Below are 16,211 nucleotides of genomic sequence, written 5' to 3' on the forward strand. Positions count from 1 at the left end.
CTTTTTACTTGCCTAATGTAAATGCTACAGTTGTTTACTTCCAATATTTTCTTTATCCCTTTAATATAGGTACTTCTTTTTATCATGATGTATTTCATGACTTTCATTGCTAAATGGATTTAGTCTGTTTAACTGTTGAGTTGTATCCTCTGTTTTACATTTCTATCTTACTAGCTGGATTTTTGCTGTTATAATGTGTTATCAGTTTTTACTACTATGTATTAAATTCTAGTATTTCTGTTAATATATGTGGAGCTTTTCTGCCTAGGCCTCCGCTGTAAACAGACCTGGTCTAGTCGGACTGTCTTGGTTAACAAATGTAAAATAAAATAAATAAATATGGGTACTGGCTCTATTTATGTTGCATTTGTATGGCATTGCTGTCTATCTGCTTTCTAATAAAAAGATTTTCTTTAAAAAACAATAGAAAAAAAGGATAAAAATTGATGAGGCATGTAGGGGGCAAGGGAATAGATAAGTCTGAACTATGGTCTTACATGTTTGTTGTGTAGGCTATTAGTATGTGTATGCTATACATACTGAATGTAAACATAATGCCCTTTCTAAGAGTAGTACCACATATTCTTTAATTTAAAAGTTTGTCTTTGGAGTTATTCACTATGCTAGATTACACAACAGTTATACACGTACCTTTACTTATCTGATTATATTTATATATCACATGATGTTTACAATTTTTTGAAGTAAATGTGTTTTTTTTACTTTGCTTTGCTTTGCTGTTCTGTTGAAGTCCCATGAAGTCTGAGTAAGCTTAGGGAGTTGAATTGTTCATCTTTTTTTAAGTAAAGGTATTTTATTGCCTATATATTGTGTTTTGTCTTATTTATTAACTTACATCCTTAATTACCTACGTTTGTTTGGGTGCCTAGGCAGTGAGACATTTCCCTGTGGTACATTTGATTGGGGACACATGGCTGAAGTGACATTTAGCTGCAGAGAAATATGACATTTTTTGAAGTCCCTGTAGGAAAAGAGACGCACATAACTGCCTTGCCCATAGCTTTAATAACCAAGTGCATTGGGCAGAAGAAGTAATATGTGTTGTGCTCAGTGTACAGTATATTCTTATGTAACTACAACATATAGAAGTGTGCTACAGCATGGAGGAAATCCTGCATGTCACTGTAGTTGTATTTATTCTCCAGTATGCATTTTAGGTAATGTTCTCTAGATACTGTGAAGGGGGTAGTGGTCCACACACACACACACACACACACACACACACACACACACACACACACACACACACACACACACACACACACACACACACACACCAATTATAAAAGCACTACCCATTGTGCACTGCATTTTTACTACCACTGACATACCCACTGGCCAGCCTGTCGCTGATGCCTACCATACTGTCTGATGTCTCATGCTCCCTGGGGAACCATGGACATTATTTTCTGCCTCTGTGGTTGGTTATTGAAGTTGTCAGCATGGCACTACATTCTTCTCTTTGCCCACAGTAAATTTGCCACAGTCATATTTCTCTGTAGCTGAATGTCATTTCAGCCATGTGTCCCCAACCAAATATACCACCGGGAAATGTCACCCTGCCTTGGTGCCTGAACTCGGAAAGATCATCCCTGGGATTCATGAAAGTTCCATGCAAGAATAAAGCTATTCTTGCATGGAGTGGATCGTGCCCATTCAGCACAGCAGCACACCTTGCATATTCATGAAGACATGCTGCTGCATGACTTGAATGGGCATGATCCATGAATGGGTGCAGGGGATGTGTCCAAGCATTGCTTGCACAGTAAACACACCTCCTGCACTCAGAAAGTGCCATACGGGACTTAAAACAAAAACATTGTCTGCATACCCCCAACTGAACTGATATTTGCAGAATGTCCAGATTTGTGCCTCATATGTCAGGTGTGTTCCTCTTACTGTCCTGGCAAAGAGCTGAAGCTCAAAGTCATTAAATAATGACAAACATTTGAGTCTAAGACTCCACATCTTTCAAGTAAGTCATGCTAATGCAAAACCTATTATTCATCAACTAAGTTTGTAAGAGCAATATTTAAAATCTGTCCCTCTTTGCCCCCTCCCCCCATCATGTTAGGCTTTGTCCAGATTGTATGCTGTAAGAGGTGGAGAGGTATGACTGTTAGCTATGTGCACATCCCTAAACAAAGAAAAATAAAACAAATATTTTTTTTCCAGTCCTCACTAAAGTTTAAGCATAGCTGAGCAGGTGTGCACATTGTGCAGCTGTGTTTAGCATAGATTAAATATCCGAAGGAGCTAAATAGAACTATACAGCCAAAATAAGCAAAGTGCAATAGCATAGTGGTTAGAGCTTTTGCTTAGTATACAGTCATTCATGTTTTGAGCCCCAATGCAATCCATTCATTTTCATATGTGAAAAGAGCACTAAAATTATCTTTTTTTATAAATAGATAATGAGTAATATATATTTGTTTACCAGGGTAGTGTAGCAGGTCCAAATGTGAAGTGTCATTGTAGTACAGATGTGAAAGCCCTATTCAAACACAAGTCTCCCATACACTATAGTTGCAAAAGAATATAATGTAATGAAAGCACATAGGAGAATGTTATGGAAGGTAAACATACATGTCATAAGATGTCATTAAGAAGGAATTAACCCCACAATCCTGATAGTCCATAAAATGAAAGCTGAACAATGCTAAATTGTGCTCAGCTATGCTTAACGAGTGTAAGCATTGCTTAAATTTAAATGCTTAGCAATAATTAGTGTAGCTAAGCGGATTTGCCCACTGATAAGCAGTGCTTAGCATCCACCCCCTTTAAGCAATGCTTATCTTAGCTAAACCAGTTTGCCCATCACTTAGCTTAGCTCAGCATATTCAAAATTATCCAATCACAGCAAAGGGTGGGATATCAGCTTTATTTAAATCACATAGGTGGAAATACAACCATAACCAGTTGTAGCTGATCACTGCAGGCACTATGGCTGGCGTTGGTGAGGGTGTGCACTTTCAGGTGCAGCGTTGGGGCATTCAGGAGTTCAGAGTCATGGTTGGACTCCTTGTAAAAGACCATGAAGGGAGACTGCAGCAGGACCAGTATCAGGGCTCCCAATATAAAGCAAAGGCCTGGGACTGTCTCGCACGTGACCTCACCAGTGTTCATCCCTTGGACTGCTGAGCAAGTCTGGCACCATTATGCTGACCTGAAGCGTAGGAAGAGGAATCTCTTGGACCAGTGGATCCAAGCTACACAGGCATGAAATTTCCCTGAAGTGCGTAAGTATCAGTGTCAATTAGTGTTCTGAAAAGTCCAGCCTGAGTATGTAATCAATATGTATGCATAAATGTTTATCTCCTGTACAGCTGCAAATGAGAGGGCTGCAAATATTGATGCACATGTAAGCAGGCTGCTAAGGCTGCACTGGGAGGCTGGTGAGTAAATATCTAGCTTGCATTATTCTGGGTAAATAAATAGAAAGTAGTAGATTGTCAACAACTAGTAGGTAAACTGTGTACTGTGTGCAATGAATAAAGGATTGCCATCAGGTGAATAAAGGTCTCTGTAACACTGAATAAAAATAAACTCCCCAGACTGTTGTGTTTACTTTGTCATGTTGTAGTGGGAATATAAATGTGTACAAGATCTGCATAGTTATGTGTTTCTGGTAAAAAATAACTGTTTCATGCAACTATTACTAAAAACCTAACACATATCTGTTGTCTGAAAATTGCACTACAGTTGTCACTACCTAGGGTATTTGTCTAACTACAAGGTCAGATTGTGCAAACCAGAGAGTACTAGGGAGAAAAAGGTCAAGCATGAGTTAGTGGTTCCTCAGTAGCTCATTGTGATGAAACACAGCTGCTGTGTAGATTTTTGCACAAGCAGGCACTGTTCAAATCCTGGCAGTGGTAGTATGCTGAATGCATATTGTCACACAAGAATATGTGAATATTTGTATAAACAGTCAGGTAGTATTAACAGAAATTACCTTCATAGCTCTGTGAGATAAGAAATGTTTGTAATAACTGTAAGAAGGCTTTACCAACATAATCTGTGTTCAACATATCCACTGTCCAACCCCATGGCTGCAAATGACAGCAAGATAAGTACATACACCAAGCACTTTGCTCCGATACATGTCCGTCAAGTGTCACAATGTCATGGCTAATGGTCACTGCTGATAATAACCAGGGAGACAGATAAAAACCCCAGTGGAGTATGTCAGTACCACATCCCCCAAGCATGAGTGCCGGGCACTCCTGTCAGTGTTACATATGTAACTGTGAAGATGTGAATATGTGTAGAAACAGTCAGGTAGTGTTAACACATATTTCCTCAACCAGTCTGCTAGGTAAGGAAATGTGTCTATTAGCTGTAAGAAGGCTTAACCAATGCACTGTGTACAACAATCACACTGTCCATCCCCAGGCCATAGGTAGATATACAGTGAGGTCAGCCATGGAGAGTAATGAGTAGAGTAATGATCTGTACAGTTGTTGAAAATTGAAGCCTAGACAGTTGTTAATTGACCTCTCTCTCTCTCTCTCTCTCTCTTCCTCTCCCACCCTATCTGCACCAATACTTCATACACATTAAATGGGTATGTTCATCTCCAAACCTACTGCTGGGACATGTGCCCTATTGTTTTTTTTAATGTTCCCTGATCAAATACTATAATTTGTGGCTTGTTGCTGTCAATGTAACTTGCATGCTGTTATAATGCCTACTGTGGTTCCATATATGCATGTGTTCTATTTGCTATGCAACTGTTTCAATCCTGTTTTATGGGGTCAATCGGAACACCCATGCATGCTCTTATAACTAATCCTGAAATGTGTTGTTCTTGAATAACCACCATATTTTTACACTGAAACACCATAGCATGCCTGGGAAGGCAGAACCCAGCAGATCCACCTGTCCCGCCTCATCTGGCCGTGGCACCAGGCCATAGCACATCTGGGACCCAACCTAGGCCTTCCTCTTCCATTGGTCCTGCACCTACTTTGGGTGGAATCACCTCAGAGGATAGGGCTTATCCCCACCCTGGGATCATGTGAGTAGAGGAGACTGTCACCCGTAGTCAGGTCTGAGGATTGGTGCATAGTGTCCTCCATTCAGAGTACGGTGAGAAGCTGTGCCAGCTTGAGGGCTGCCTGGTGCATCTTGAGGGTCAGCCTGCCCCTCCTGCGCAGCCCCCAGCACAGCTACCTTCAGGGCCATGAAGGTGCAGTGGTGAATGCCAATGGGTGGGGACCTCAATCCCACTGTAACCATATGGGGGCTCATGTGCATCTGATTCCCAACCACCCTCCCCATCCAAGGTGTTTACCCCCCACATGTGTCATATACCACCTCTGTCAACTGCCTTGTCTGTCTTCCTACCCAACTTACCTCCCCAAATGTACCTACTATCCTTCCCCAACATCCCACTCTCACCTTATAATAAAAAAGGGCAGTCTGTTCCCAAAAAAAAAACATTATCCTATTCATAGGTGTCCATTTCATACACGTGTCTACTGGACACATGTAATCTGGTCTAATTGGCTTAACAACACTTTACTGTTGTCCTCACCACTCTCTCAGGGGTTTGAGTGTCCAAATTCACCTCCAAGTTCTGCACAAATGCACAGCTGTTCATGTATCATAAATGGACAACTATGGACCTTCCCTACACCCGTCCTGCATATTCCTAGCTATCTTTCATATTATTTTTCCCTCTGCATGCCCCCTTTTTCACCACTTTTCTATCACCCCTTTTTTCTTTTCTTTTCTTTTAAAGAAATTAGCATGGGGTAAGTGGGAATAAGTGGTAGTAAGCAGCAGTAAGTAGCAGTATGTGGGTTTGTGCGATGCTAAGCAATGCCTACAGAGAGTAAGCAGTTTCCCATTTAACCATGTGTTGGCATCACTTATCATCATGCAAACCCATGCAAACCCGCTTACAACTGCTTAAAACTACCTTAATCTCCCTGTCTCCATCAGCCACTGTTCTGCCCAGCAGCAAAATAATCAGCCCTGCCAAGTCCTGGACCCAGGACCCTGTACACCATATTTAGAGCAATATACCACTACACCATCTGGAGTAGAAAAGGTGACACAGTTGATGCAGTAACACCTTCCTGTCTGTTGTAACATATATTGACTGGAATAGCCCAAGTCCAAAATGACATTACTCCCCACAAGTTACTGACATAAATCCACACATCATCCCACTGATGTATCAGAAATACACAACACGTATGGGGGCCAGGCAACAGTACATCTGTTATATATCTGGACATAACATCACAGTAGGGAAACTACACTGAACTGCTATGCATGTCACCAAACACTGTCTAAACTACAGACAGACTGACACAACACCAACCCACGTTCTCTATGTTGGAATACATATGTAATTGCAAATATATCAGGCATTACAGGGATGTAACAGCACTGACAAACAGACACCAGTGTGAAAGTGCAAACCCATAACCAATCTCACCACATTCAAATTGACATATTGGTAAGCCACATGAACAGTAGAGTATATGGACTGTGTGACAAAATCATCAGCATGTTTGCCACTCACACGCTACCCCTATATATACTGGCCCAATTCACAGTGTAGTCTGATGTCTAGAGCAGCATGCAAAGTAGATAGAAAAGGACACATAGAACTTACATCTACCCCCTCCCTACACAGGCCAACTAACACATGCACAATTCACTGCTACACAATCCTGACAGTCTGTCAACAATTTCCAGAAATACACAGTCCTCTTCAACTGTATAGAGTCACACAGAATGTCCAGGCTTTGTCCTCATATATAAGGCCTCCTACACATAACATGTCTGGCAGTCTGATACATCACTGGGATGATATCCAGAATGAAGTCACTATATAATGATATACTATACCTATCCACCTCTTAGAACATGACATCTGGACAAAGCCTGAAATACTTGGGGGGCAGGGGGCAGAGGCCCAAACATAGGGTCATTATTGACATATTGCTGTTATAAACTGAGAAAGTTGCTGGTGTAACAGGGCTGTTGTAACATATCTGTTCTGATAGATATGAAGTCAGAAACACACATGGATGTTACCATTTACTGACTGCAATCCTCAGAGTATGCTACTGAATTTCCAAGGCCAGAAATTTGTCAGTAAAACACCAAATATAAGAGTCCAAGCTCTGGCCAATCTGTGGATAGCCCTACAGTTGAGAGTTATGTCAACCACATTACACTATCAGACTTAAATGCATGGAGAGCAGCCATATCCACACAAACCCTGTCAAACTAGCATTACTTCAACTGTATAACAGCAATACTTACATTCTGTCCCTATGTCTGGAACATTTTCCCCTAGTTTGTTAGGCTGTCTCCGCAATGTTTGTTGAAAGAGGTATTTCCAACTACTCTCCATGATGCTGTTTGTCACACACCTCCATGAAGTCCTCCTCAAAGGCAAGGAAAAGGGACAATGCCCACATGGAGTAGTCAGTTATAGGAGTGTGTTCTCATGCTATTGGGTGTGGGAATGATGCCACAGCTGTTCTACATGTGATTAGCAAGTGGGGGACTCCAACTGGTGCACAGGCCATCAGCTGTTCATGAGCGTTACCTACAAAAGGCAAGCTGCTGCCTATACAAAACAGATGAATATCCTACATCTGTCTCAGAGAAAGAGAGAGAGACACAAACAGACACACACACACACACACACACACACACACACACACACACACACACACACACACACACACACACACACACACACTGAAACTGATGAATTATGCCAACTGAACCAAAAAAAAAAATATATAGGTATGTCAAACAATTAAGCATGTAATGGAATGTAGTAGGGGGTATGTAAATGTGGAAAATAGGAAGTTCAAACAATATTATGTCTCAACAACACATGCTGTACTGATATATTGCTGAGAAGAACCTATGGCCATAGCATCTGTGTCTGTCTGCAGTGACATAGAACACAGCTCAGGGCCCTGAATCACCCCAGGAAAGGATGGCTCACATATGACCACTGCTGGAGTGTGTGTTGCACAATACTGACTGTGACACTGCTAGGCCAGCTACTGGGATGTTGCAGATATCCATATGTTAATTGTCAATACAAATATGATATACATGTTTGTCTCAGGCATGTAATGGACCTATACAAGGTATTTGCATACTGAAATACTGTCACAGCTGTGTGTGTTAAACTGCATATGATATACTAAGCTAATGCCATTCAAATGTCCAGTGTTATGCACACTGACCATATGTGTGCCTCATATTTGTAGTTATGTCATCAAGACTTGTGTTATGTCTGGCAAATAATTGTAAACCTGCGAGCACTGACATTACAACATCACCTTCTCTTTCTTTTGGGTGTAACCATTAGTGGTCGCCACAGCAGATCATCTGTCTCCATGTCTTCCAGTCCTCTGCATTTTGCTCTGTCACACCAACCACCTGCATGTCTGCTATCACCACATACATACACCTTATCTCAGGCCTTCCTCTTTTCCTCTTACCTGGCAGCCTCATCCTTTCCCAAATATGCTCGGCATACCTCCTTATCACATGTCCAAACCAACATAATCCTGCCACTCTCTGGTTTTGTCCCCAAGCTGTTCAACCTGGGCTGACCCCCTAAAATACATATTACTAATCCTGCCCAACCTTATCACACCCAGTGCAAATCTTAACATCATTAACTCTGCTATGTCCAGCTCTGACTTGTGCCTCTTTTTTCAATGCCAATGTCTCCAACACACATAACATAGCTGGTCTCACTACCCTCTTGTAGACCTACCCTAAGAATCTTAATGGTACTCGTCGGTCACAAATCACTCATGAAACTCTTTTCCACCACCCACATCCTGCCTGTACTCTCGTCTTCACCTTTCCCCCACACTCACCATTACTCTGAACTGTTGTTCCTAAGTATTTACACCTATCCATCTTTGCAAACTGTACTCCCTGCATCATCACCATTCCTCTATCCTCCATCCCATTCACACATATATATTCTGTCTTAGTCCTGCTGATCATCATTCCTCCCCTCTAGACCATACCTGCACCTCTCAAAGGTCTCCTCAACCTGTTCTCTACTCTCACTACAGAACACAATGTCATCTGCAAACAGCACAGTCTACAGGGGATCCTGTCTGATCATATCTGTCAACCTGCCCATCACCACTGCATATAGCAAAGGGCTCATAGCTGATCCGTGTTGTGCTCCCACCTCCACCTTAAACGCACCTGTCACTCACAATACAGAACTCACTGCTGTCAGACTAGCCTTGTACATATCATGTAGCATTCTTACGGATTCCTCCACCATGCCTGACCTCCTCATACAATACCACAACTCCTCTGTAGGCATCCTGTCATGTGCTGTCTCAAGTCCACAAAGACACAATGCAGCTACTTCTGACCTTCTCTGTATGTCCCCATCAAAAGTCTCAGAGCAAACATCACATCTGTACTGCTCTTTTCTGGCATGACACCATACAGCTGATCAGTAATCCTCACCTCCCTTCTTAATCTAGCTTCCACCATCCTTTACCATTACCTCATGCTGTGACTGATCAGTGTTATCCCTCTGTAGTTACTACAGCTCTGCACACCACCCTTATTCTCATAATTAGTACCCAAACGCATTTTATCCACTCCTCATGCATCCACTCACTTTCCAAGATTACAATAAACAATTTGGTTAAAAAGGCTACTGCCATGTGTCCTATACACCTCCATGCTTCAACAGGTATGTCATGTGGACCAATAGCCTTTCCATTCTTAAACCTCTTCATAGCTATCCTTACTTCCCCCTTGATAATATGTTGCATGTCCTGATTCATCATATCTACATCATCCAACCTTCTCTCTCTCTCTCTCTCTCTCTCTCTCATTCTCTTCATGCAACAGCCCATCAAAGTACCGTTTCCACCTGCTCAACACACTCTCCTTGCTTGTGAGTACAATTCCACCATTATCTTTTATCAGCCTTATTTGCTGCACATCCTTCCCAGCTACGTGCCTCTGTCTATCAATTGGTACAGGTCCTATTCTCCATCCTTGGTGTCCAACCTTACATGCAACCCTTCAGATGGCCCATCCTCAGCCTTTGCCGCCACTCTCTTTGCCATGCACCTCATCTCCCTATACACTTGTCTACTTTCTTCATCTGTCTGACATTCGTACTTCTACTTGGCCAACGTCTTTCTCTGTATACTCCCGTGGACTTTCTCATGCCACCACCAGGTCTCCTTGTCCTCCTTCCTCTGTGCAGATGTCACACCAAGCCCTGTTCTACTCATCTCCCTTACTAGTTTGGATGCAGTTACCCAGATATTTGCTAAGTCTTCACTACCACCCACTGCCTGTCTTAACTCTTCCCTGAACTCAACCTCACAATCACACTTTCTCAGTATCCACCATTTGATCCATGATGCTGCCCTCACACTCCTCCCGCTCTTTTTGTTCACTAACGTCATCCCACAGACCAACATTCCATGCTGCCTAACTACACTTTCCCCTGTCACCACTTTACAGTTACCAGTCCCCTTTAAACAGGCCCATCTGCATAGGAGATAATCCACCTGTGTGTATCTTCCTCCACTCTTGTATGACACCCCCCAATGCCCCTCAATCTTGTAAAACTATGTATTAGCCACAGCCATGTCCAACCTCTGTTGCAAACTCCACCACCATCTCACCTTCTGCATTCCTTTGCTTAACACTATACCTACCCATCACTTCTACATCCTCTCTGTCCCCTTCACCAATATGCACATTGAAATCTGCTCCAATCACCGCTCTCTCACCCTTGGGTACATTCATCACCACTTCATCCAACCACACCAAAGTACATCTGTCTCATCCATCACACATGCAATTAGAAAAGCATATGCACTAACAGCTGTCATCATTACACCATAAATTCCCAGCCTCCTAAACATCACTCTACCCGGCACTCTTATCACCTCCACAAACACTCTTGGCATAATGTTCCTTCAGGTTAGCCCCTACACCAGTTCCCCTCCCATACACACCATGATAGAACTATTTGTACCCGACTCCGATACACACAGATGTACACCCCTTCCATCTGGTCTCTAGCACATACAATAAATCCACCTTTCTTCTGTCTAGCATATCAGCTAGCTCTGTCCCCACACCAGTTATACTCACAACATTAACAGTTCCTACCCTCACTACCACACCCCTAGCCTTTCTCCTTTCTGCCTTTCATATGAGTGCCAGATATCCTCCAGGGTATGTCTGTGAATGCAAAGGCTACTGTACTATCAAATGACGTACGTGTGTTACAGCAATATGAAGAAAGTGTCACTAATTGTGGCCCATAGCCCACCATGTATGTCCAGTTTCCTCCAGATGTCCCGCCCTAACAGGTTGACATGACTGACTCAGCAGCTAGGGTTAGGGTGCGGGTCAGGTAAGCGTGCGATTGTGACAGAATTTGGGGTTAGGGGTGGGTTAAGTGAGTTAGGGTTAGGGCGCAGGTGAGGTGAGTGTGCGATAGTGAGAATTTGGGGTTCGGGGCGGGTTAAGTGAGTTAGGTTTAGGGTGCGAGTGAGGTGAGTGTGTGATAGTGACGGACCTTAGGGTTAGGGTCTGGGTTAAGGTACGTGGATAGATAGTAGTGTATGTGCAGTGTAGTGTAGTGTTAGATGTAACTTTCTAAATATATGTGTGTGGATTGTTGCTTTTTAGTGTGCTTGTGGTGTGTGTGTGTTTCTCGGACAGCGAATTTTTTCCCTGGGAAAAAAATTGCTGTTTTGATGTTTCAATATTGTTAGGGTTCAGGTTTTGCAGTATAACATTACCACATTCGATAATGAGCCATTTCGATGATCTGATATAGACCCATATAATAAGCATAAGTATCACGTTGAAATTGTAGAGGTGGTCAACTGTGTTCTGACCTTGTGTCCATGCCTACTACAAACAGGTATATGACCACACACATAGCTGTGTGGCCTCAGCAATACCTTACTTGTAAAACCTGTCTCCACAAAAGTAGAATAAAGCACTTTGCTGGTCAGCAGCAATGCACAAAACACATAATGTGATGCTATATTGGCTGTACAGGGCAAAGTAGGAGCAGGCACCAACTGGGCAGCATGTCAACCTTTGTCTGAACAAACATAGTAGGTCACAGGTGGATTACTGTAAGGCAAACTATGAGTACAAATTGGACACATCCACTAAGGGTGATCACAAGGTCATCTTCACATATGTCTGCAATCTCAGAGGCAACAACCCAACCCATCCTGTAAGGGTGGTCAATCACAGCACATACACACACACCATAGCTACAACCAACCTGCTGCAGACAGGTTTAGGGCATACATCACCCACCTGGCTCACCATCAGTATAGGTGGATATGCACAGCACACACACACCTCCCCTTATCATCATGGATCAGGTGAACACTGCCTAATCAAAGTTAGCAAAAGCATTCCCCTTGGGGCCTGATAACATTCCTGTCTGCATCCTACATGAACCCAGGCATATGCTTCCAGCTCCATTACACACTGCATGCAAGCAAAGCCTAAGCACCATTGATATCCCATCTGCAAGGAACACGGCCACTGTCATCCCTCTACACAAACGTGAATGATGAATGGTGGGTTATGCAATGTACTGGCCCTCATTGGGAGGGACATTACACATTAGGACCAGGAGTACAATGCATGTTCATACAGTGCTGCCAGGTACAGGGGTATGATGTGCTTGTAAGTGGTGGCTAATGATAGTCCATATTCATGTGCTGGCTCTGTAAAGAACTCTGGGCAAGGTCAGAGGTCCTGTGATGTGTTTTCCTGTTCATGTCTTCCAGGTGCCATGCAGTGGCAACCGCCTTACACTGATGGGGAGACAACAGCCATCACAGAAGCTGTAATCTTAAACTATGCCATTCTTTCTGACCATAGCCAGCAAAATCTGCAGAAGTGGACTGCCCTGTGGGATGAGATCATCTACAGAGTGAACATCTTGGGCCACCATGGATGCACATACGATTAGGTCATGCATAGAGCAACTGACCTGATATGTTGTGCCTGGCAAAGGTCTGCTGCTGTAGCAAGGGACTATACTGTTACTGGTGGGGGCCAGCCGCACAGCCCCCATTTACAGCAACAGAGGAGCTCCTTGCCAACCTTGGGGTAGCCCCCACACAAACTCAAACACGGGAAACAGCAGTCATGGAGGTGGGTGGCACCCGGGCAACAGGCGAGATGCATCCAGGTAAGGCCAAAGTGCACATCAATGTAATGAGGTAGCATTTAAACTGTCTTCTATAGAGTCTCTAGATGCATATGTCAGTGCAAAATGAATTAGTGGGTGGGGTTTAGTAATGCACACAAGTGCAAATCTATGGTGAAGGACAGCAAATTGTGTAGTATCATAGTGTGTACTGTACCTGTGCAAAAATGTAGCGTTCATCCTGTACCAATGTCTAATCTGAACCTGCTGACAATACCTCTCCCTCACAACTACATAGGTCCCTCTAGTCTGCACATGGGACAGCAGCCTGACGCCAGTAAGTATTGGATTTTCCTTTTGCGGCTCACCAGTACCCCAGGCATGCTAAAGTTAATGCATGTGACCATGCACACAACTAATACACTCAGCCATTTGGCAATATCTGCATGTTCACGTGTGGTGGTGTTTACTGCATTGCATCACGGCGGTCATCACAGAGGCCTATTTGCAGGAGATGTCCCATATCTGTAGCATATCTCACAACCTGTCATTGCAGGAAGTCTGGACAAACACTGACAAACTGGGGGGACAAAGGCCCCAAACTAGGGTTATATTGTATAAATTAATGGTATACAGTGCATATAAATGGTGTACACACCTGTTAGAATGCCAGGTATGTGTGTATACAAAAATGAGAGCACAGTAGACAAGTTCAAAATGCTGCCAACCTTTCATGTGACCTATACCCTGTACAATTCAATTGTAAAGCAAACAAATCTGTTAGCAGAACAATAATTACACATAACAATAGTACAACAACCTAGATTCATATATCTGCACAGGTTGAAGCTACTAGTGTGTTGAGGCAGATTTTGATATAACTACAGCAGTACATCTTATTGGGTACACACCTGCCATCAGTTACAGAGACTCTTTGATTAACAGCAAATAATGGTCAGTTGTCCTACCAAGATTATCCTAACATATACCCAGTTGCCTGCTACAGCAATGGCCATGGTTCGCATAGAGCTGATGAAGCTGCTAAGGGACCACATGTTTCAGATGTATCAGCCTGGAGAAGGGTACAAAAACATTTCAACAGTATTGCACATACCATGGAACACAGTGCAGACAGTCATCAAAAGGTGGTGAAATATGGGGCTACACTGACATTGTGAAGAAGTGGACATCCCACTAAAGTCTATGAGAATACAAGACCAAAACTGGCCTGGAAGGCTGCCAGGAGCCCTACAGCAACAGTGAAGGAGTAGCAGGAATCTCCAACAAGTACTGGGTGTGTATTAGATGTCACAACAATCTTCCATGATCTCCATATGTCCTATCTATAGGGTAGGGTTGGAAGATGGCAGAGGTTCCTCACATCAAACAATATCCAGGCCTGGTGAAAGTCTGAAAAGAATACATCAGGTCTCCAAAAAGCAAGTGGGAGAATGTGTTATGGTAATATTGGGCCATGGTTGAACTCTTTGGCCACAAGTCTGATAGGTGCGTTTGGCGCAATAACACCACTGCACATCACCACAACAACACCATTCCAATGGTGAAGCATGGTGATAGCAGTGTCCTGCTTTGGGGTTGCTGTTCACAAGCTGGAACTGGGGCTGTAGCCAAGTTAGAGGGGATTATGAACAGTTCCAAACACCGGTCCCTTGTGGCTCCAATCCTTCTGGTGTCTACCACATAGCTGTGGATGGTGAGGAATTCCACCTTTCCACACAACAATGGCCCAAACCATACATCCAAATCAACCAAAGGATGGCTTCACCGGAACACATGCAATGTTCTGCACTGGCCGAGCCAGAGCCCACTCCTACGTCCAATAGGATATATGCACAGTGACCTGAAGAGGGCAGTTCACTGGGGATGCCCTTGCAATCTGACATAGTTGGAGATGTTTTGCAAGGGAGAGTGTGCAAACATTGGCAAGTCAAGATGTGCCATGCTGATAGACACCTTCCCAAAAAGACTGAATGCTGTGATTAAATCAAAAGGTACTTTAACAGAGTATTACTTTAAGGGTGTGCACACTCATGCAACCAGCCTATTGTACATATTTCATTTACCATTTGTTACCTGTAACTCATGTGTATGTTCATCAGTTGGATTGCACAGGTTATATGTCATACAAAATGATGGTGATGTTATAATCTGATCTCAAATTTGGACATTAATTAGTTGCACCAATCCACAGGTCAACCCAGTAATGTATCAGACAAACACAGGAGTCATGAAGAACAGACCAAACATATGAGCCACACATGTAGACATTCAGCAAAATCCTGTACAGTTGGGAGTTATGTTCTGTAGGATTTGCCACAGTGCTATACAGGTGAACAGTATTAATTTACATGGGTGCAGTGTGTGCTAGGTGAAGGGCCATCACCTACTAACACTACTCACGTATCCCAGAGGTGTATATTAGTAGTAGCAGTAATTGGAAAGGACTGCACTGCATGATGCTGAGGGTCTGTCCAGAGTGTGTATGTTATTGTCTGACTGTGTGTCGTGAATGCCCCCAGTCGACTAATGTGAAGTCTGTGTAATGCCTTTGAGGCACCTCACCTGTATGTGTGTGTCTGTGTGTGTGTGTGTGTGTGTGTGTGTGTGTGTGTGTGTGTGTGTGTGTGTGTGTGTGTGTGTGTGTGTGTGTGCCTGTACCAGAAAACCTTATAGTGCTGGTAGTAATTTACATATGTTTTTCCTTCACAAGTGGACATGGAGGCTGCGTTCCCACAAGCTCTGATACTGATGCCAGTGTCTCTGCAGACTCTGACCATGATGATACTCATATTGGGACACAGGTGGGGTTGTCAGTGGTGAATCTGTGCCATCGGTTGGCATCCCACTATTGTCAACCCTATCCCGCACACAGTCACAATGCACACACATACCCCGTCTCCAGTGGCCACAGATAATGGACAGTTGGCAGGTGGTGGCATTGAACAGGCTATTGTGGTGACTATGGCAAGTGAAGGTG

The sequence above is a fragment of the Protopterus annectens genome, chromosome 8.part0 (genome assembly GCF_019279795.1).
Source record: "Protopterus annectens isolate FY-2018-M chromosome 8.part0, PAN1.0, whole genome shotgun sequence".
NCBI lineage: Eukaryota > Metazoa > Chordata > Ceratodontiformes > Protopteridae > Protopterus > Protopterus annectens.